The sequence below is a fragment of the Cupressus sempervirens genome, chromosome 9 (assembly GCF_028749045.1).
Source record: "Cupressus sempervirens isolate cs-2001-9-10 chromosome 9, ASM2874904v1, whole genome shotgun sequence".
Taxonomy (NCBI): domain Eukaryota; kingdom Viridiplantae; phylum Streptophyta; class Pinopsida; order Cupressales; family Cupressaceae; genus Cupressus; species Cupressus sempervirens.
In genome coordinates this window covers 698,612,503-698,637,356 of record NC_143126.1, presented here as the reverse complement: position 1 = coordinate 698,637,356, position 24,854 = coordinate 698,612,503, and positions in this window count along the sequence as shown.

Here is a 24,854-nt window from a genome sequence, read left to right as displayed (position 1 = left end):
ATTAGGATTTGAGTTTTCAGTTAGGATTAGATTAAGGGTTTGATTATAGTTTGATTTAGATTATGGTTTGAGTTAAAGATTAGGGTATGATTATGGTTTCATAAATAGATTAGGGTTTGGTTAGGGTTTGATTTATAGGACCTTATAGTTAGATTAGGGTTTGTGTTAGATTAGGGTTTGATTAGGATTTGATTAGGATTTCATTCAAATAAGGGTTTAAATTAGATTAGGTTTTGAGTTTCCAATTCTAGGATTACATTAGAGTTTGAGTTAGATTGTAGGGTTTTAGCTTTTAGTTACAATTATAGTAGGTTTTAGTTAGATTAGGGTTTGAGTTTGAAGTTAGGATTATATCAAGGTTTGAGTTGGATTAGGGTTTCACTTTGAGTTCCAAAGGGTTAGATTAGGGTTTTAATTATGATTCTATGGTTAGGTTAGGATTATCTAGTAAGATTAGGGTTATAATTAGATTATAATTTGAGTTAAAGATTAAGGTTTGATTAGGGTTCAAATGATTTAGATTGGGGTTTGAGTTCTAGATTAAAGGGTTTGGTTAGGGTTATGGTTATACATTACTTAAGGTTTGAGTTAGGGTTTGATTTAACTTGGGTTTGATTTAGATCAGGATTTGAGTTAGATTACCTAGTTTGGTTAGGGTATGATTTCTAGGGTTATGATTAGTTAGGGTTAGTTTTAGTCAATTTTGGTAATGTTGGTTTTATGTGGACTTGACTATGTGATTTATTTGGTAAATGATTTAATTATAATATTTGGGTTAGTCATATAATATTGAGAATTAATAAATATTATTTGATTAAAATATATACATTAAAATATATGAATATTTAATTAAGTAAAAGTTAATTTAATATATCCTTTAATTTAAAAGACTTAATTTAGAAGTTTAAATTTAGAAAATAGTTAAATAGAAAATAGAATATTAAAAGATTAAAGATTTAATATTATTTTATTATAATTATTTAATCAAAAATAAGAAAATTAGAGTTGCATTTAAATATGATCTTTAATTATTATTATTATTAATTTAAATAATAGTGTATGCTTTAAATAGTGTTTATACTAATTAATAAAGAGGAAGAAAAGAAAATGTAAAAGAATATTTTAATTTAAAAAGTTATGTAAGTGTGCATGAAAGGATTAAATAATAAAAATTTATTTTAACAAGAGGCCTTTGCATGTTCGAAAACTAGAAACCTTGGGTGGAGTTAAACTCTTTATTAGGAGATTCAAGCTCATTTCTACACACATAGGTTTTGAGAAGCAAAATTCAGAGTTGGATCAAAAAAATTGTTGAAATTTTTGGAGGGTTTGGATTTCCATGCATTCATGGATTGTCTTACATTTTAGATGTTGTTTTGAGGTAGGGTTTGAAAACCCATTGTGGAACTTTATTGAAAGATCTATCTACTTCATGTCTTCCTAGGTGCTTGCATAATGCTTATTAATTTTGGATGAAGAATTTTGTTGTAGATTTTGAAAAGGAAAATGTATTGATCAAGAAAACTTGACTAAGGAAAAACTATAAAAAATTATTATGACTGTATTCTTTTAAAACCCTTTTCTAATATAAGGAAAATTTGATTATAGAAAATTGAAAGAAACAATCAATTGAACATTTAGAGTTTCAACTTTAAATTTGTTATTAGAACCATGTGACTATCATGAATTTTATAAATTAGGATAAATATTATTCTTACATTTACAATAATTTTATTACAAAATTTATTGGTAAAAGCAAAACATTATTTGAGAGAAAAGCATGTTATAACTAAACTTATACATGCATGAGAAAACAAATATACTAAAAATAGAAAATTAAATATATTATGGTTGCATGATTTGAGAGATCAAAGGAATGTGGAATAGTGATTGCATGTTTATTTTTATCTTATAAAAATATAATTTTAATTTTTGGATTTATTTATTTAAAATTTAAATTTAAAATTATTTATTAATTCTGAATTAAAAAAATTAAAAATAAATTATTATTTACTAATTTCTAAAATTGAATTAATACTACTCATTTAGTTATAAAGTGGATGTTGGTATTAAAGAATCATTAAGTTTAGTTAGACTATTAGTTTCATATAAATGATTTTATATTTATTAATGCAAGTAAGAAATTAATAAATATATAATTATGATTAAATTATATTTTTAAGAGAAGTTATAGTGGAGTTCACTATATAATATTTTAGTTATGAATATTTAATATTATGAGAGAAATTGTAAATAACTTAATTATAATTATAATTTCAAGTTTGAGTTATCTCTAGTTGCATTATGAATTAAGAAGTAAATATTAATATTGGACTTAAATATAAGTCAAATTAATATTTTAGAAATGAAATTGATATTAATATTTAATCTAATAATACACACTTATGTTATTAATTAAATCATTCATGGTTTAAGATTATTTAAATTAAAAACATGATAACATTGCATGATATTATATATGCACAAAGAGTTTTGACATTTAAACACTTCTTGATTTAAATAAGTATATTAGAATGACAATTTATATTAACATGTATATTCTTAATTTATTTCTAAATAGATCCTTATGACCCAAACTAAACAAGAGAGACTGATGGAATTAAATCACGTGGTTGAAAACTATGTGTTTTCTAATATTCTATTTATAAACTTGTGATGTTTATTTTCATGATGGCTTTTTTTTGGGGGTTGTTTAGTTGGCCAGGTTATAATGTGTACTAGAGGCATTTTTGAGATTTCTTTTATGATTATTTGATTGGATGTCATGATGAACTTTATGATTTGAATTGAGATTTATCTTTTATGAGCTTTATGTTATTGAGCATTTATGAGAACTTGGGTTTTGAGAACCAATGTTATTTTTGGGTTTCCAATTTAGGAACCAAAATCAATTAATATTAATTTTTTGGTATGTGACATAATTGTGGTTTGTGAGTTTTAGGAAGGTAGTCTAGGTGCATGTCTATGGGAGTGGCTTGCAGTGGGGGTTGGAGCCCAAAGTGGCTGCTAGGGTAACTCATTGTAAGTTGTGTAACAAGTGATAACGTAGTAATTAAAATACTTTCCTTCCCCATGCCTTGAGATAAATTAATAAGATAAGTTAGATATTTTTCCTTGTCCATGCCTTGAGTGTTTTTATAGACTAAAGATGAGAATGAGATGATACCTTGAGAAATATGACTAGTTTCCTCATCTTCACAAGAGGGTATTTTGGTTCCACATAGAGTGAGTAGGGGGTTAGGGTTTAATATTTGCCTCTAGTGGTGTACTTGTTGGATATTAATTTTGATAATATATTAATTGTGAGTTGTTACTCATTGATTGGATGTCATTTATTGTTGAAAAATGACTTTTATTAATGAATGGTCAGTTATTCATTGGTGGTGTTTTTAATATTGGAGTTAGTGATTGGTGGTTTACTTTTATTGGCAACATTGTTGTTTGTTGGTTATTGTGCTTGTGACACTTGACATTGATTTGGAGGTGGTTGTATCTTTTTGGTTTTGATATTTAATTTTTACTTGGTATCTATTATTTATTTTGGTATGTGATAATGGTTTGGGTGAGTATCCTTTTGAATTTGGTTACCTTTTATTTATTAGTAGTTTGTGTTACCCTTGAGGTAGTTTTGACTATCACAATTCCTTGCCTAGGATTATTTTATGATTTCATTATTTGTATGTGGATCACACGTTATCTCTCATGCATAGTGGGAGTGGGAACCTAATTAAGTAACCACATAGTTAGGAGGGAGTGTCTTCTTACCATTTGGGTCCTCCTTATATTGCTAGTTGTTTGATGCTCATTGATGCAATGGTACCATTATCATTCTTATTCTTATCTTCCAGACTTCTATTAATTTGATGTATCTATGTATCATGTATTTTGAGATCCCATGGGATATTGTATTGTATATTGATGTACTTGTATCTATTTTCACATACCATGTAACATGTGTAGTGAATGTTATTCATTAGATGTGCTTTCATATTATTAGTTATACTTATGCATTTTCTTATGTGATAATGTATCTATTATTTCTTTATGATCATGAGACTTCTTGGGACTTAAACTTATTAAATAAATATTTTAATGTGACTCAACGTGAAGGAATCCTTAAGGAATAGAAATTGTATTTGTAATCATTTATGTGTACTTGATGTGTATGTATATATTTCTTCTGCATTATTGTTACTTTGATGTTATTTAAACTTCAAGAAAAAAAAAGTTTAGTACAAACATTGTAACATGTTAGGTTTATTTCTTTTGGGTTCTTGAGCGGGACATCACATCACTACACAATACACCTCAAGATTAAGTGATCACTACATCATGGCTTTATTATCACCTTATGAATTTAACCATGTGACGATGAGATCAAAAACCTCATTCATACACTTTGATTGCTTCATCAATTCATAGTTATCTGCCAAACTGCATTCTTTAACAATGCAATTGTACAATCAAAGCATTCTACACAATCTTTTAACCTTATCACCAAGTTGCGGCTTGTATTTTTTATTACCTTATAGACCTCATGACTGGTAAATCAACCATTACCATGAAAAAACTAACTTATTCACTTCATCACAACATTCTTGTTAAATTGCAACCTTAACTATGCGACCGTGCATTAATCTAAGTGACCACTGCTTCTCGACCTCACTTTGTTCTTAACCACTTAACTATGTGACTGAGAGACCAAACATTTCATATACTACCAAACACTTTTCGAGTTCACATGTATCCATCTAACTCATGTCTTTAGCGATGCAACTATACGACCAAATATGATTGTCAGGTCATAGCTCCACTTTATCCTATGCCTTCTAACCACACAACCACATGATCAAAGCTTACTTCATAAGCTCTTGACCTTTCTGCTAGCTCAAATTTTCTATATTACTTTATAACTTAAACCTTGTGATTGAGAGATCAAGAATTTTTAAATGTAAGATTAACTATTTCACATCATCATGGCTATTCTATTGAACTATAAGCTTAGTCACATGACTACACAATCAAAGAGATGACCAAGTCACTACATCATGCCAATTGTTTAAGTTTTAAGTTGCAAAAATGTGAACAACTTCCTTAACCTTAGTGTCATCATCCAAACATAAACATTTATGTTATAACATAATCATTGCCTTAAGATGCCTCCATGTATCTTAACCTCAAACTGTCATCAGTGTAGCAACTAAGCATGAGTGTCTTTTTGCATGGTCGATGCTTGAAATTCTAATATCATACTTAACCATGCGAAGTTGCAAAAACTCATTCTCAATTGTGTCATGCCTTCACTATTTGAATCAACTATTTGAAATTAATTATAGCGACCAAGAAAACATTATGCATTTGATTGTGTTGCACCATCACACCATAAAAGGGGTTAAAGGTTTAATAATTCAATAATAGAGTGATAACCTTGGTTGTAATGTTACACCTTAAAGTTTCAAAATTCTTAACTGTGAAACACTATTTAAAACAAGGAGGGTTTCAAATATGAAAACATGCATGCAGATAAGGACTTGGGGTTTTTCATAAAAAATCCTACAACAAGAAACATGTAACCCTAATTTCTTCTTCAAAACTAAATTTTCACAATAAATTCTTTGGGTTTAAAAAATGTGAAAATGCAGGCCAATAGTGTCTCTATCTAGGGATAATGGATAGCTAGCATCTATATAAGCATTCAAAATCTCTAAGTTGAGAATACCACATACTTGGTATAGTGACAACTTTTTATAGAGTTACACACACACAATAGCAAAAATAGAACATATATATAGAAAGACGACATATATACAAGGACTTACAAATGCAAAAGAGCCTAAATGATTGTTCAAGGAAAAAACAAGTACCTTTAATAGAAGTACTTCTTCAAGAATTATCCATGAATTGGCAATTTCATAAATTTTTCTTGATAATTCCTTGACAAGATATGAATCTTCTACCCATTTCTCATGAATCGAATATGGGCCTAGCCAAATAGGGTCAAATTTTCCATGTTTACTGTTGACCATTTTTAGCCCCCTCCTCAAATTCTAATGTTTCTATCTCTGTGAGGATCCGAGGTGATAGTCATCATCCATGTCCTAATGAATTATTATAAATTGCCATGCAAGCATATAATGGATATGCATATAATTCATATGAAGTGCTTCAAGTTGTAACAATGTGATTCACCTTCATCACCATGTTGCTCCAGTTTAAGTCTTAACTATCAAATGGGTTGTGAGGATTTGAAATAGTCAAATTCATTGTTAGCACAATTTCACTCTATTTGTGCTGACATTCAAATACAAGTTGTGAAGTTGCAAAGGCTACTAGTCACATGATCACAAATCATTTATGCAATATGAAACTTTAAGTTGTGAAGTTTCAATGAATGATAGTAGTTAGGTTTAAATGGTTTTCATATCTTTGCATATAGTTAGGGCTAACCAAAGATAAGGGAGGTGAGGTTGTGAGAATTCTTTTTTTCTCACTATCGCACATGGTTAAGAGTACCTTGGAGTAAAATTCATGAAGCTACAAAAGCCCATTGTTCACACCATCATAGGATTAGTTATTGAGTTAATGATTCAGGTTGTGAGAGTGTGATGGTAGTCAAATGAATGATTATCATTGTTTCACAATGATCAATGGAAAGAAGAAGCAAGCAGTCATGATGAGGCGATCAGTACTTGAAAGTGATCATTGTAGTATGGCATGGTTAAGTATTGAACAAAGTTTTCAAGTTGCAAAGATGCAACAAGGAAATGTTTAAACAGTTAAAACTAGGCACAACATTGCAAGGGATTCATTTTCAGCTATGAATTTTGGTTGTGAATCCATGAAGGGAGATGATAGTCATCAAAATGGTGTTCGTAACATCTCATGATTAAAGGATTGTTAGGTCCTAACCATTGTGAGGGTGCAATGGTAGTTAGTTTTATGATGTTCACAGGTCACAACAATTAGTAAATTAAAATGATAAAGAGTTACAAACCACCAATAAAGCATAATATGAAGAGGTTGCAGTTTCATAGGGCCATGTAGTTAATGGAGATTTTGAGTTGTGAAGCCACAAACAAGTATAGGCATGGATAAAAATTATAGTTAGAAAGTTGTGTGAGGTGGAAAAATGCCTAAAGGATATGAGGCCACATGGTGGATTGGATGGTTGAATTCAATTGATTTGATGACATGGCTCACCTAGCACCTCATGAATATTATCTGAGGCGGCTCTTTGATGGCAAATAGGAGAAATGATTTATTCACCTACAAAAACATTGTTTTGGTGTTCTTGATGCTATTTCATTCCATGCTTCTTAGATGCATATCATGATCAATTTTGTTTGATTTGATCTCTTGTAGTTTTGTGCACTCTTTTTCATGCTCATTTTTTCATGTCCAGTGAGAAATTGCACTTCATAATCATATTTTATTTCATATTCTCATTCATTACTCTCATCTGCAATCCAACCTCATGGTCAATGATGTTAACTCAAGGTTGTATCTAGGTTATGTCTACACCCTATAAAGGCATGTTTTGTTTTTTTTCAAAGGATCTCTCTTTTTCTAGTCTTCTACAAATATTCTTTGTAAATTCTCTTACCTATTATTCAATAGAAGTCATTTTTTCCATATCCATTCTCAGTTAGTTGAATTTGTGTAACCTAATTATACCTCATTTTTATGGATGTATATTGGCAATCACAACACTGTATGATCATGTTCATTCCTACTAACTAATCTATTAAGAGAATTTTTTTTATTCCTTACATGGTTATGTTATTTCTTAACTATCCCATGGTGTTAAGATTGAAATAATATAGATAGTGATATGTTTTGTGAGGTTTATTGGATTTTAGTGTAGTTATCAGAAAGAAGTAAATCAACATACTATTTGGTTTATCACCCCTCTTGATTAGATTAGGTAGTTTAATTTTCATGTATTCCCTTCTCCCTTTTCCTCTCAAGAAGAAGCTAGATGCACCTTGATAGTAAGGAAGTTAGCCTTCTCCAAAGATTTAATCTTTGATTGCAAAGTCCAACACTTTTGAGATTATTTCCATTTTTTATGTGGTCACTTGAGGGTCATGCCTTAATTAAGGGTGTAGACTTTTGTGTCAACATTTACCCTTGTATTCTATTCTAGCATTCCACATCAATAGAAAATCTTTTGATTCAAATTTTCTTACAACTACCTTTTTGTTATACAATATTTTGCCTCCAATTGCAACTTAGCATTCTTGGTATAGCCTTCCATCTTGATTTCATTTAATCCAATGAAATTATCCATTCTTTCTTGCATGTTATCTATGATATCCTCATCATACATTTGGATGTAATTGTATAGACCTGTCAAGCTATTTTGGTGTATTCTTTCCTAAATTCCATACACCAAATCAAAAGGTGAAACACCTATTTCTTTCTTAATTGTCACTCTGTCATCTCAAACTTCCAGATGTAACTTGGAATTGCATGCCTTCTTTTTATCATCTAATGTTATTTTGATGATTTTTAGGAGACTTTTTTTGGTAGATTCATCTTGTTGATTTCCTTGTGGATGATATGGAGAGGATATTGAACTTGCAATGCCATACTTGTCACAAAATTTTATAAACTCTTATGACCTGAAGAAAATGCAATTATCAGTTACAATCCTTTTAGGACATCCAAATCTGGTGATTATATTGTTCAACAAAAAATTATTCACAGCTTTTCTAGTAGCTTTTGTGGTAGGAATGACCTCTACCCATTTTGTGAAGTAGTCAGTTACTACTAGAATCCATGAATATCTAGTATTTGACTTATTTGCTACTTACCCTATGAAGCCCATTCCCCACTATTGGAAAGGTGCTTGTACTTCTACTAAATTTAAAGGGGTATTTCTAGAGAATGTCAACTTACCATCAAACCTTTAGCAAGGATCACATTTTTTGACTAGAACATAGGAGTCCTTCAATAAGGTTGGCCACCAAAATCTAGCTCTCATCACTTCATGGGCTATAGTCTTGGCCATATAATGACCTCCACATATTCCTAAATGCATCTTAGTGAGTATTTTTTCTAATTCTTTATTACCAATACATTTCAGTAACACTCCTTCAAAATCTCTCCACCAAATCTTTCCATTATTGATAATATACTTGATTTCTTGCAGCTTCACAGGCCTTTTTTCATTATCAAATGAGATGGAGATTACATATGTTGCAAGTAATAAATAACATTTTTATACTACTCATATTCATCCATATCACAAGTATATGTCTTGTGATCCTCATCTACAATATTTATTTTATTGGCATCTAAGCCAGACTAAGCCATCAACTTTTCTAAATCCTGGCCTCTCACTAGTTTTTTAATCTAAATTTCAAATTTGAACTCTTGTATTCTATTTATCCATCTACAACTCATATTAGACACTTCTTTTTGGGAAATTATATCCTTTACAGTAGCACTAGGAACAAATGCTATGACTCTAGCACCTGCCAAATAACACCTAAAAGCTTTAACAACTTTGACAAGAGCATTATGCTTATTTTTCATTGATTTCATACTTTAGCTCTGTAGGTTGGAGTGACTTACTAAAAAAAGAAATGGCTTGTTCAAAACCCTCTTCATATTTCTATAGCAGAACAATTGTAATGGTGTGGAAGGAAGAAAAATAAAAAAATATGCATAGGATTTGCATAATTTGGTTTCCTAAGCACTAGAGCATTCATTATTGCATCCTTGATTTCTTAGAAGGCCACTAAAGGTTCATCTTCCCAATTAATCACTTCCCCTTTCTTAATTATTACAAATCTTCTTAAGAAATTCACTTGACCAAAGAAAGATTGTAAACCTTTTACATTTTTTGGCTTGAGAACTCTATCTATTGTTGTAACCCTCTTTGGATCTATTTTGACTCCTTCTATAGACACAATATGGCCCAAAAGCTTCCCCTTTGAAGCTCCAAAGGTATGCTTCCATGGGTTCAAGGAAACTCTACATTCCAAAGCCTTTAAGAATATTTTCTCTAAATATCTATAGTGGTCTCTAGCATTCTTGGAATAAGATGTCAAATCATCTTGGTTCACAACCATGAATTTATCTATATACTTAGCAAAGGAAACATCCATGGCTCTTTGGAAAGTAGCCTCTACATTGATTAAGCCAAAGTGAACTCTAACATACACATGAATTCTCCATAAGGTAGTAAAAGCAATTTTGAACTATTATTTTTCATCAATGAACACTTGGTTGTACCCAAAATACCATCCATCATAGAGATCAATTTAGAACCAATGACCTACTATAGCATAGCTTCCATGTTTGACAAACCATAATTACCTTTCAAGGAAGCAATATTCAGATTTCTAAAGTCTGCACACAGCCTAGTATCACCATTATTCTTCCTAACTAGCACTATTAAGTTTGACACCCATAAGGAGTGTCTTATAGGGTTAATAATTCCCCCGTCCCTAAGCTTCATCATCTCTTCATGCATTTTGGGGGCTAGTGTGGGGTTGACAAATCAGTGCTTTTCTCTAAAAGGTTTGACATTCTCCTTTAATGGGATAAATGTTGGAACAAGTCTTCTCTATAAGCCTTAAGGTCATCATATGACCATGCAAACACATTTCTAAACTTTCTTAATAAATCAATCAAGGAATTTTTTTATTTCAAGGAATAGAGTCTTACCTATATACACCTTTTTGGGAGACGAGGTTGTTCTAAGGTTCACTTCTTCAAGCTGCTATGGTTTCTTGTCTTTGACTTCTAAGTGAACCCTATCTTGATTGTCAAAAAAACTCTCCAACACTACCCATCCTTTGGGCACTTTATTTTTCTTTAACTACAATATATATTGGCCAAAGATGGTGTCCTTCCCATCTATGTTCTCAATTAGCGTACTACAGTCCAACTCCCAGCCATGGTATTTACCTTCATTCAAAAGAAAATTTAGAATATCTTTATCATCTTCAAACACCTTCCAATTCTCTCTATTATTAGGGGTTAAAGGCCTATTCTATACTTCTAGCTTGGAGACCCTAACAAAAGATATATCATCAGGCTTAATGGCTACATTAGCTAATAGATCTGCCATTTTATTATTTCTTCTATCCATCCAAGAGATCCCAAAGAAGTCAAATGCTTTAATCCGATCCCATACAACATTTTTGTATTGTTTCAACCTCTTGTTCTTGGATGCATATGTCTCCTTAATCTAAGATACAACTAACTCAAAATCACCATAACATGCATCCTTTTAATGACATGATTTGTAGCTCCTTTTAACCCATGTAACGTGCTTCATATTCTACTATGTTATTTGTACAAGTAAAATTTAAGGTAAATGAATATCAAAATGTGTTCTTCTCTAGAGAGATAGAAACTACTCCAAACCCTAACCTTTCTTCCATCAAAATACATTGTCCAAAGATTCTATGAATCTATACATTTTTCTACCTCTTGTGAAATCAATGGGACTGTCCTTTCACTTTCTAAGATAGTATTCTCAGCTCTAAAAGCATTTACTTATGTATCTAAAAAATAAGTAGAATTTGTATCAATGTTATCTTCAATCATGTGAATAGCTCTTGTTTCTCTATCAACTTTGATGGCTTTATCCCCTATATAAAATGTGGTAAAAGATAAATCACATTATAGAATACCTCCCATTGAAACACTCCATTTTCTAGAGAGTAGCATTTGTTATTGAGGATGAATATCAACAACTAGAACAATCATGGTCAAGTCAACGTCAAGATAACCAACTTACTTGAGTGGCAATGTGTTGATGAAACCTATAATAGGGACTTCTCTAGCATCCATAGCTCTACATCTAGCCTTCTTTGTATCTACCTTTAGACCAAGAGCTTCCATGATCTTAAAAGGCATGACAGTATTAGAAGCTCCTAAATCACTCATGCAGTTCTTTAAGGTCTTGTCATTTATAATCAATCTAAGGAAGAAAGCGTCAATATTATCTATATAAGATATAGATGAACTATCCAAATACATTTGAGGTTTTTGGGATATGACTCCTTTATCTTCCTTTTCTTTCACTACAAGTTGTACCTCTTGCCCTAAAGATGACTCTCCTTTAATGACATTACCATTTCCAATCCCCCCTAACCAATAAAGGGCTTTAGTTTTATGTTCATCCATCCTAAACATTTATGATAAGGGAACTTTGAGAGTGATCTATGGCAACATAGAAATCATGTCAACAGGGTCATAAACAAGAGGTTTTAATAAATTACCTTTAGTTTCTTGTACTTGAAAATTAGGCTACTCAATTTGTCTAGAAGCATCAAGATTTGACTTCGTTTCTTTTGTATTTATCTTGACTACTTCTAAAATTTGATTATGTACCTTCTTATTAGGTTCCCACTTCTTATTTCAACTATCCTTAATCTTGATAACCACTTGATTCTCTTCTTTATGGAAATCATTCATGTTGTGGGTTCTATCTATTAGAAACAATAGTCCATCAAGATAACTAAGAGGGGGTTATGAAATAGTTATCCAATAATTAAAACATTTATCAACCTTAAACAATCTTATCCATTCAACCAAAGTAACTAATAAACACAACAAGATGTACATAGACAATTACACCAGATATGTTAACTAGGTAAACCCTTGATTAGAGGGAAAACCCTAGTGGGAATGATGCCCATAGGATGATGTACTAATATAAATATTCCTTGTTAGAGGATGGACCTTATTAGGAGTGTATTGCAACATTTAGTACATATGAGTCCCTATCAAGAGACTTTGAATCCTTGTTAGAAGATTCTAACCCTGTTAGGAGCTGTGCCAACCTTTTTAGGAGTTGTAGAAGATAGAAGGACCCACTGTCCAAACAACTTCTAGGGCAAGACCACTAAACTCACTATCCAACTAATCGTTGAACTATTCCTTACAGAATAATTGTGTGTACTATACAATGACTTCTTTCCTCTATCCTATCAACTAGACCAATTACTATCAAAACTTGTAGACCAAGTGACAAACCTTGAATCCAAGTATCAAACTTCGAATCACACACTAATACCTTAGCAATGAAGTTTCCTTCACTTCTGCTCATCTCTTCTTAACTTTGCATTCTTCTCTACAATAATTCACATTCATACATACATACTTCATTCATCCTACATTTATGATAAAGGAAAATGTCCTTCCTTTATACCAAATCCATAAAAAAATTCTTGAGTTGGTTGTTACACCTTCTCAATTAATTATTATAGAACCACATTAAGAACACATTACAATTAGCAATAACATTAATCTTTCACATTGCAACTTGAATAACTTTCCATACACATGACATTATGATGAGAAAGCTTAGCTATGCCATTACCAACACGTCTTCTTCACATATTTAACTTTGGCTTACCAAAATAACAACTTTGCTAAGAGATATAACAAGTTTACTAGAACATGCCTCTATAAACTCTATCTCAAAATAGTCTTCATTGAAACTTGCATAACATCTTCCAGAATTAGTAACTTATGTTTTTGAGGTTATCTACATATACTAGACACATAGTATAATCTCCCTTTAACCTTGCTACTAAAAGTACTCAATGATCTTTCCATACCAAATTGATATTTATTATTTTTCTTGTATTAGATACCATAGAAAACTACTATGTTGACATCAATGAAAAACACAGTAATGAATGTAACATATCATTGTGATAATGATCTAATCATGTTTCTACAATACTCACCCATAGGAATATCATCAACATTCATGCTTCCAACAATCTCCCCCTTTGTCACTGATGGCAACATAGATGAAAAAATCTAGTTCCAAGAATACAAATTGCAAAAGACTATTAATCTTTCTTTTCAAATCATCTTCATCAATCATTCTCCCATTCTATACTTCTCCCAAAAAAAATTCCATGTTAAACTTCTCCTGCTATACTTCTTTCGAACAGGTTGTACTTGTTCTTACTTATTTTTCATGCTATATTTCTCCCCCATTTGACATCAATGTCAAAGGTATCAACAACCATCAAACTCTGCAATAACTGCTTCTTACTTAGCTCAAGTGTCCAAAGACACTATTCAAAAACAACATTTAACAAGAGTCCTAGATGAATCTATCCATCATAGATACTCCCTCATACAAGAAGCATCAACATTCAGTCTAGAAAAACAATAGTGCTTTGTTGTACTAGATTGATGCATTCTTCCATCTTCTGTTTTGATGTAGGAAGGAGCATAACCCCTAGAATACCTCACAAATACTCAAAAGTCTCTTTGGGAAGAGGCTTAGTGAAAATATATATAATCTACTCTTTAGTGCTCACATCTCTAATCTAATTTCTTTTTCTGCAACTTTCTCTCTCAACATGTGATACTTGATAGAAATGTGCTTAGTCTTAGAATTCAACACTGGATTCTTAGACATATTTAATATTCTTATGTTGTGATAATGTATGGCAATAGGTTCATTGAATTCTATCCTTATATCCTTCAAAATCTACTTCATCCAAACAACTTGATTACAATTATATGTTGTTGCAACATATTCTTCTTTTGTTGTACTTCTTGCTTAGCCAAGAAACTAATATTCCTCCAAGAAAGAATGCTCCACCATTGGTTCTCTTTTTGTCATCCATACTGCCTACCCAATAAATATTAGTGTAAGCATATAGAGTGAAATCATTAGATTTATCATACTGCAATTTGAACTCTAGTGTTTCTTTTAGGTATCTAAATATCCTTTTGGCTATTGCATAATGTGCTTCTCTAGGATCAGCTTGGAATCTTGCAATAATTCTAATTACATTTGCTATATTCAGTCTCGTGTGAGTCAGATATTGCAAACCTCTTATCATAGATTTGTACTTCTTCTACTCAACAATAGGTGTCTCATCCTTTGTAGATAACTTATGTATAGTTACCATAGGTGTTCCAATAGGTTTACATGTTTCCAAACCAAACCTTTTTAGTAAATCTTTCAAATACTTAGTTTGAGAAATAAAGATTCCTTCTTTATCTTGGACAATCTGTAATCCTAGAAAACATTTCATTTCTCCTATCATACTCATTTCAAATTCCTTCTTCATTTCTTCTACAAACTTGTCACTTTCATCATCATTTCCTCCAAATATGATATCATCAACAAATATTACCAAGATCATTAATCCATCATCAATTTCTTTCCAATAGAGATTACTATCTGCCATACCTTTTCTATATCCAAGCTTTGTCAAATGCTTGTCCAACCTTGCATACAAAGTTTTGGGTGCTTACTTCAAACCATATAATGCTTTCTTTAATCTCCATACTATGTCCTTGTCATCTGTCAAAGGACGACCTTTAGGCTGATCAATGTATACCTCTTCTTTAAGTTCTCCATTCAAAAATGTTGACTTGGCATCCATCTGATATACTTTGAATTTTTTATATGTTGCATATGCTAAGAATAACCTTACTACTTCAATTCTTGCCATAGGAGCATAGGTTTCATCATAGTTTATTCCTTCTTGATGTGAGTAACCTTTACATATCAATCTTTCTTTGTTCTTTACAACTTCACCTTGTTCATTCATCTTGTTCCTAAATACCCATTTAGTTCCTATTACATTCTTGTTTGTTGGTCTACAGACCAATTCCCATGTCTCATTCTTTACTATGTGATCCAATTCCTCTTTCATAGCTTACTTCCAATAGTCATCTTTAAATGCTTCATCTACATTCTTAGGTTCAACTTGAGATATCAAACATAGTTCTTCACTGATTATGCTTCTTGTCATTACATCTTTATCTCTTCTTTTGATGATTTGCTCGGATGGATGATTCTTTTTCATATTCTTACCCAAAGTAGGAGTTGTTATCTCAACTCTTGGCTCTATTGAAGGTTCTGAGCTTTTTTCCTACCTCAACTCTCCTTCATTCTACAAATTATTGTTAGTCTCAAAGAATATGTCATCATTTCTTGGTTTAGTAATAACATCATCATCTAAATTGTAATCAACTACTCTTTCTTGTATCCTAAATTTCTCAACAACTCTCACATTTAAACTTTCCATAATAGTCTTAGTTCTCAAATTCTAACATCTATAAGACTTTCTTTTCAATGAATAACCAAGAAACATGCCTTCATCACTTCTAGCATCAAACTTACCAATATCATCATCTTTTTTTTTTTGGATTAGTAAATGGCCGAAGCCTAGATTAATTATTATTATTTTTTGGAATTAATTATTATTAAATGTTAAGTGAAGGAATATTTGAACCCAAGACCTCCCACATGAGAGGCTCGCAAGTTACCATTACATTGTATGCTTTTTCCTAATATCATCATCTCTTTTTGAATTAACTCTTACTATCAGAAATTCTAAAATACTTAACTATAGGTGAGTGACCAAACCATAGTTCACTAGGGGTCTTGTCTGTGTCTTTCCTAACCTACACTATGTTCATAGTGTAGAATGTTATATTCATAGCTTCTCTCTAAAACATCTTGGATACATCATTCTCAGCTAATATAGCTCTTATTGCTTCTATTACTGACTTGTTTCTTCTTTTTGCTATACCATTCTATTCATGGGTTCTTAGAGCTGATAACTATGTTTTGATTCCATTAGCTTTATGAAAGATGTTAAATTCATTTGAAGTAAACTCTCCTCCTCTCTCTAATCTTAAACATTTAATTTTCATGCATGATTCATTCTCAACTCTATTCTTTAATATCTTGAACCTATCAAATGCTTTAGATTTTTCTTCAAGAAATGCAACCCACATCATTCTAGAAAAGTCATAAACTAAAGTCATGAAATACCTTTCACCATACAATCCTTTAGTCTTCATAGGGCTACTAAGATCTATATGTACAATCTCCAATTTTTTTGTAGTAGTAAACTTCTTACAGGGAAAATAAGTTATGTTATGCTTTGCCAAAACACATTCCTTGCAAATTGTATTAGTAGGTTTTATAATCTTAAGAAAATATCTAACTACAACCATATTATTAGTCTTCACAATGTTGTCAAAGTTTATATGACAAAATCTCTTATGTTTAGTAGGATTCAACTGAACTAAATTGCCTCTAGATCTAGATCTTGTTTCAATTGTCTTTCCATCTTTGTCTCTAATCATGCATGTCTTTTATGTGAACTATAGCTGATAACCTTTATCCACTAGTTGTCCAACACTCAGAAGATTGTGCTTCAAACCATCAACAAAATATACATCCTCAATTTTAGTTTTACCATCAAGAGTTATAGATCCAATACCTTTAACATGACATGCTACATTATTTCCAACTCAGACAATGCCTCCATCCTGACTTTTGAAGTCAACAAACTTGTTCATATCACTAGTCATAAGATGTGAATAACCACTATCAATTATCCAATTAGATTTATTTTCAACTTGTGATACCAAAGTTACTTTCTCTAGACTTTCTTCTTTGATTACTACAAATCCTATTTCACCATCACTAGTAGTTACTACTTGTTCATTAGATTCATCTTCTTCATTTGCATATAAACACTCTCTATCTCTTATGGGTTTGAAATTTCCTTTATACTTTTAATCTCTTTTATGACACTTAGATGCATAATGACCAAATTCATTGTAAGTCCAACATTTAAAGATTTTCTTAACATCTTTTTCTCTTCTTAAGAGAACGGATACTCCTTCCTCAATCTTTCTATCCTCATCAGATCTACTACTACTAGTAATGTCTCCTCTAGCACTTGTGCTCCTTGATAAACTAGGTCAAATATTCAAGGCACTAAAAGTTTTTTTTATTCTGGTTAATTCTCGAGACTATCTAAGCTCATTCTCAACTATAAGTCTCCCAAGCAATGTTTCCTTTGTGAAATCTTTGGTACAAGATATCAACAACTATATCATTTGAACTACTGACTTAAATGGTGGTGTTAAGTTCTTTAATATCTTCCATATAACCTCATCATCTTCTTTGGTTCCTCCTTGAGATTTAATACCTATAGTGATTTTTGGTATTTTGCCTACATATGTTCTTATGGATTCATCTTCCATTATTTTAGCATCTTGAAATGCACAAATCCAATTTTGTAGTCTGAATTTCTTAGAATGTTCATCACCTTGAAAACTAGTTTCCAAATCTTTCCAAATCAAATGTGAAGTAACAAGTGACTTTACCTGATTGTATTGAATTTCAAGAAGTGCAGATAATAGTTCTTCTCTAGTTCTCATGGTGCACATAAAAATATCTCTATCTTCCTTGGTATAAGTTCCCAAATCTTTTTTAGCAATGATTGTCTTTGATAATTTTGTCAAGACCCAATATCCTGGACCCATACGTAGTAGATGTGTCTTCATCTTTTCCTTCCAAGTGTGATAATTTATTGTATCAAACTTCATACTATCTTTCCTGAACATGCTTTCCATGGATCTCCCAAAGTTGTAAAACTTTATCTTTAAGGACCTGATGCTCTGATATCAATTATTAGAAACACCAGTCCACCAATATAACTAGGGGGGGTAAATCAGTTATCCAATAATTAAAACATTTGTCAACCTTAAACAATCTTATCCATTCAAAAAAAGTAAACAATAACCATAATGAGATGCACATAGACAATTACATCAGATATGTTAATTAGGGAAACCCTTGATCAAAGGGAAAACCCTAGTGGTAATGATGCCCACAAGATGATGTACTAATATAAATATTCCTTATTAGAGGATGGAGCCTGTTAGGAGTCTCTTACAAAATTTAGTACATATGAGTCCCTATTAGGAGACTTTGAATCCTTGCTAGAAGATTCCAACCCTATTAGGAGTTGTAGAACATAGAAGGACCCACTGTCCAAATAGCTTCTAAGGCAAGACCACTAAACTCACTGTCCAACTAATCTCTCAACTATTCCTTACAGAATAATTGTGTGTACTATACTGTGGACTAGTCACTGTTAGACCTTGTAGAAGAGGTCATGAACCTTGGATCTAAGTATCAAACTTTGGATCACACACTAGAACCTAAACAATGAAGTTTCCTTCACTTTCACTCAACTCTTCTTAACTTCACATTTTTCTCTTCATTCACATTCATAAATACATACTTCATTCATCTTTAATTTATGATAAAGGAAATTTTCGTTCCTTTATACTAAATCCATAAAATAATTCTTGAGTTGAATGTTACACCTTCTCAATTAATTATTATAAGACCACATTGAGAACACATTACACTTAATGATAAAATTAATCTTTTTCCTTGCAACTTGAATAAATTTTTGTACATGTAACATTATGAGTGAGCTTAACCACATCATAAGCAACATGTCTTCTTCACATCTTTAGCTTCAACTTACCAGAATAACAACTCTGCTAAAAGATATAAAAAGTTTACCAAAACATGCCTCTCTAAACTCTATCTCAGAATAGTCTTCACTAAAACTTGCATAACATCTACCAGAATTAATATCTTATGCATCCAAAGTTAGCTACATATACTAGACACATAGTATAATCTCCCTTTAACCTCTCTACTAAAAGTACTCAATGATCTGTTCATACCAACTTGATCTTTATCATTGTTCTTCTATCAGATACCATAGAAAACTACTATGTTGACATCAATGAAAAAAATAGTCATGAATGTAACATATCATCATGATAATTATCTAATCATGTATCTACAATACTCCCCCATAGGAATATCATCAACATTCATACTTCCAACAATATCCTAAATGAAAATACCTGATGCCTTTCCAAGAATATTGTTCACACTTTTATTCCTTAGATTGTAGGTATTGTGAACTTGAGTTGCCATTTTAATAGTTATTCTGGCAATTTCTTCCGTGGAAGGTTTTACTAGATTGATACACTTAACATATGAAATCATATTGCACATCTTATCATCATCATCTGAAAAAACGTGTTCATGATATAACTAATACATGTTTCACTAATTACTAACATCAATTTAAGGTTCCTCTTGATCTAATTATTCACTATTATCACATAAACTAATCATGTTGCAGGCCACATCTTCATGGCTCTTTTCTTCCTCCCCTTCTTCAAGTAGTGTTTGCTAATTTGTAGAAAATGATTGAGCAACAACACAATAGTCAAGAGAATGAGGTGATTGACACACTTGCACCAAGGAATTTCTTTCATCATATGTATAGAATTCCTTTGTAATGAATCTAGTGTTTTCTTGTCCATTGGGCCTTCTACCAGATTAGTAATGGGTTTTCCAACATTCTATTGTGTATTAAATGCATAGTTTTTCAATCTAGTTTCCTATTATAGTTATTGGCATGTTTTAGACTTATTGGCAATGAACTATGACTTTTCACCAATATTATACTTATTGGCATGTTTTAGTGGACGATTGAAATTCTTAAGTAGGTTCAAGACCTTATCCATTTTGTCTTCCTTAGGCTTTTTGGTTGTGATAGGCTTGTCACCTTCTTTTCTGTTTCCCCTAGGATTGAACAATTTGGGATCATCTCTCCTCCCAAGCTTACTAGATGTGTTTCTATTATTTTCAATTTTGATAGCTATCTTGAAAGCATCCCTTAATGTCCTAGGATATTTATCTCTTATAATATAAGCTATTTTTCTATCAAAGGCATTGAAATAGGTAGTGAGACACACATTCTCACCTAGTCTCATAACTTGGAATAACTTATACATTCCTTTTTAAAATTTCACATTAAATTTAAATGTATATTCATTCTAATTTTTCTTAATATATTTGAGCTCATTCAACATGAAGCTTGCATTAGTAATAAGCCCATATATCTCCTTGAAAAGATTTTCTAGATCATCCCATGAACCAATACTATCATTAGGAAATCTTCTGAACTAGTCTCTTAAGTCTTTAGTGAGTGCATGCACAAACAACTTCATGATAGCATCCTCATGATCCACTTCATAATCATTGAGCATACTAGTGACTTTCTTGAGATGTTCTTCACCACTTATGGTATTTTTTCCTAAAAATTTTGTGACCTTATCTCTCAAGTCATTGGAGATGGGATGGGGAAAGCCAAGGATACCTATAACGGAAATTTGTTTGTATACTTCCATATAAATGCACCTTTTCTGAAAACCTAAGACATTTGAAGTACTAGGTCCAACCCCTTAGGTTTACAAGGAAATTTTGACTTGTTGAGTTGTAGCTAACTAACCAATAGTGGTGGAAGAAGAAACTAGTATTGACTAGGAAAAACCTTGGCTATCTATCACAAGTCAACAAGTAGGAGCAGAAGGTATATCCTGTGAAGTTTGGTTTGGCAAAGATGTTAGACTAGAGTCAGATTTAAGGAAATAAATTTTCCTCCTTGCCTTACCATCTTTAGCCTCATTTTCAACTTTCTCCAGCTATTTTGTAAGATCTCCCCTCTCCTTTTTTGGTCTCTCCAATTCTAAATCAATTTTGGAAATAAAAATATTTTTTTGAGGAATAGGAGGCTCATTAATTTGTATTCCCACTACCTTTTTCTTTCCTTTATCAGTATTCTTAATGGTGAGATCTATAAAAATTTATTCAATGGGTCTGTAAGGTTGGATCCAAGAAATGGAAGGTCCTTCCTTTTCTCTTAGAAGGCATTTTTGATCTTGGATTTTTGACCTTATTGAGCTCCCACATCTCCAAATAGGTTTGAATGTAGAGTAGAAGACTTTTCTTCTAACTTCCTATTCTTCTCTTGCAAAGCTTCTATCCTTCTAAGCAAGCTTTCCCTCTCTATGAGAGAATCTATGGTGATTACTTATTTTTCATTCTCCAAACATATACATTCAGTATCTTACTTAGCAACCCTCTTCCTCAATGCTTCAATTTCGCATAATAGCTCATCAGGATCTACAGAGGTAGTTTCTAAATCTACAAGATCATCTAGATCTATGAGATTTCTTCCAATATATGAAACCTACCCAAGGTTTGGCATAATTTTCAAGGTGTTCTTATACCCCCACCATTGGTTTACTCAGACATATTGGGTCTGAGAGTGGTATCTCCTATAGAAGAGATAGTTTTATCCTAATATATTATTTCTTCTGGTAATGGGGTTGTTAAAAATTCACCTAGAAGCCTAGTGTTCTTAGACTTAGAATTCAAGGATGAGGATTCTCTATTATCACACGATGATACTATAAATGGACTAAGGCATTGGGTGATCCCACAATAATGGGTTCCACTTTTTGACCAATTTTGACACTGAAATCAATATTTTTGCAACAAACGTCACGTTCAAGTGACTATATCTCCAAAACTATAAATAATTTCAAGATGACATAAACTAGTGATTTTGAGTACTTTGTTCCTACTTTGTAACCATATTTTTTAATCTAAAAAAAAAAATTATTTATGTCAATTTTTTTTTATCTCCTCCAAAAAGTGGTACATAATAAAATTCAATATTTTAAAAAGTGACAGTCCGTTTGACACACAACTTTTTTTTCTAGAAATGATAATGAGGTAATTCTTTTGGCGTTGGATTTGTAACATCAATATGTAGTGTCTGCATTTGGTTTGATTTATTTTTGTTGAATATTGTATAGTTTATGAAGTTTTGAAGTGACATGAACCATAATTTAGACATACGTTCCGTTTGACAGATAATTTGAAGTCAATTTCTCATAAACCATTTTGTTTTTTTTGAATAGAAAGGTATCTCAATAAGCCAGTGCCTCCATATATTTCAAAATTTTTTTGACCTAATTTACTGATTTTCCCAAGGTGACAAAGTCGGTTGATGTTCAATCGGTAATGAACCTATAATGAGTTAAACTCATATTTGAAAGTCTTAATGATTAAAATATGTAATAAAATTATAGTCGTTGGAAAGCTTGCTCCGAGCAGCACATTTTGACATTTTTAATTTTATAGTAGGAGATCATTCTCCTGCAATTATGGTAGTCAAAAGAGAAAAAAAAAGAAAAAAGAAAAAAAGGTTAAAATTTTTGTGATTTTGCATGTTCGTGCGAACATGGCGTTCGCGCAAACATGTTTACTATGTTCGTGTGAACGTATGTTCGCGCGAACATGCAAATCATGTTTGTGCGAACATATGGTAAACTCAATTTCTCATTTTGCAATTTTTTTCATTTTTGTTTGTCCCACTAAAGTGGAACCCATTATTGTGGGTTCACCCCATTATCTTAGAGTTTCCATGTAAAATTCATCTTCCTTAATGGTGTGTTGAAAGAAGAAGTCTATGTGGATTAGCCACTTGGTTATGAAGTTCTAGGTAAAGAAGGTAAAGTATATAGACTGAAGAGAGCTCTTTATGGGCTGAAGCAAGCACCAAGACTATGGTATAGCTAGATTGACTCAAATTTGTTGAGCAACGGTTTCAACAAAAGTGATGGTGAGCCTACTCTTTACATCAAGGCAATAGATGGTATGAATTTATTTGTTATTTTATATGTTGATGATCTAATTTTTACTAGGGATGATGATTTTCTTATTGCTAATTTCAAACAAGTTATAAAGGATGAGTTTGTAGTGATAAATTTAGGAATCTTGAGATGCTTTCTAGGTATAGAAGTTAAGAAAATAGATGAGGACATTTTATTTCTCAAGAGAAGTATGCACATCATATTTTTTGAAAGGTTTAGAATGTTGAACAACAAGGCAGCCTTGACACCAATAGTGGTAGGTCTTAAGCTAAGTAAGGAAGATTGTAGTAGTAGTGTGGATCCAACTATGTTCAAAAGTTTGGTTGGAAGTTTGATGTACTTAATAGCAACTGTGCCTGGCATTATGCATGTAGTGAGTTTGATTTCCAGGTTTATAAAAACACCAAAGGACACTCATCGCCAAGCAGGTAAGAGAATCCTAAGATATGTGAAAGGATCCAAAGGATATGGTATTTTATATACTACTCAAAGTGATTCTAGGCTAGTTGGTTATACAACTAGTGATTGGGCTAGAAGTCTAGATGATAGAAAAAATACTTCCGATTATGTTTTTCACATGGGTTTTGGTGTGATTTCTTGATCTTACAAGAAGCAATGCATAGTTTCCCAATTTAAAACCGAGGTTGAGTATATTGCAGCAAATGTAGTAGTGTGTCAAGTGGTTTAGCTAAGAAGAATCTTAATTGACGTAAAGGAAGAATAAGTGGAAGCAACCACTATATTTTGTGATAATATGTCTTCCATTGCTTTAACAAAAAATTATGTGTTTCATGGTAGAAGTAAATATATAGAAATCATATATCATTTTATTTGTCAATAGATTGAAAATAGTGAAATTCATATGAAGTTTTACAAATCTAAGCAGTAGCAAGCAGAAATCTTCACCAAGCCTTTAAGCATTGAAAATTTTCAGTAATTAAGAAAAGATTTAGGCATTGTTGCTTTGGATCAAGCATTATCTAGTTTTTTGTTTGTTTTGACAGCTCAAGATAAAGGGGGAGTGTTGCAATCACTGATTATTGATCAAATCTTGCCCAATCTATTAGGCTCTTCCCTGAGCAACTTATTAATTTTTCATCTTTCATCTTTCAGGAGCTTGAGCAACTCAAACATGTCAGCAAGTGACTTAGCAATGAAGTTTCCTATTTTATAAAAGGAATGTTTTTAAGTTTGAGAATAAGCAAAGAGTGATGTGTATGTAATCTGAACTTAGAAGATAGCATATGAAACAAGACAAGAGCATATTTTACCTATAGATTAAATTTTTTCTTTTGTACTCTGTTTTAGCACAAAGATGACTTAGCATATTGTTATGCACTATAGAGCAGTAATTGCTCCAGGAAAAAAAATTTGTATACAGCCATGTAGTGCTGTAGTTTTTTATTTGTAACAGCAGTAGAGTACTGGTTGCAGATGTTTATCAGAGTTATTTTCTTTAAGTTTCAGTTATTGAATATAGA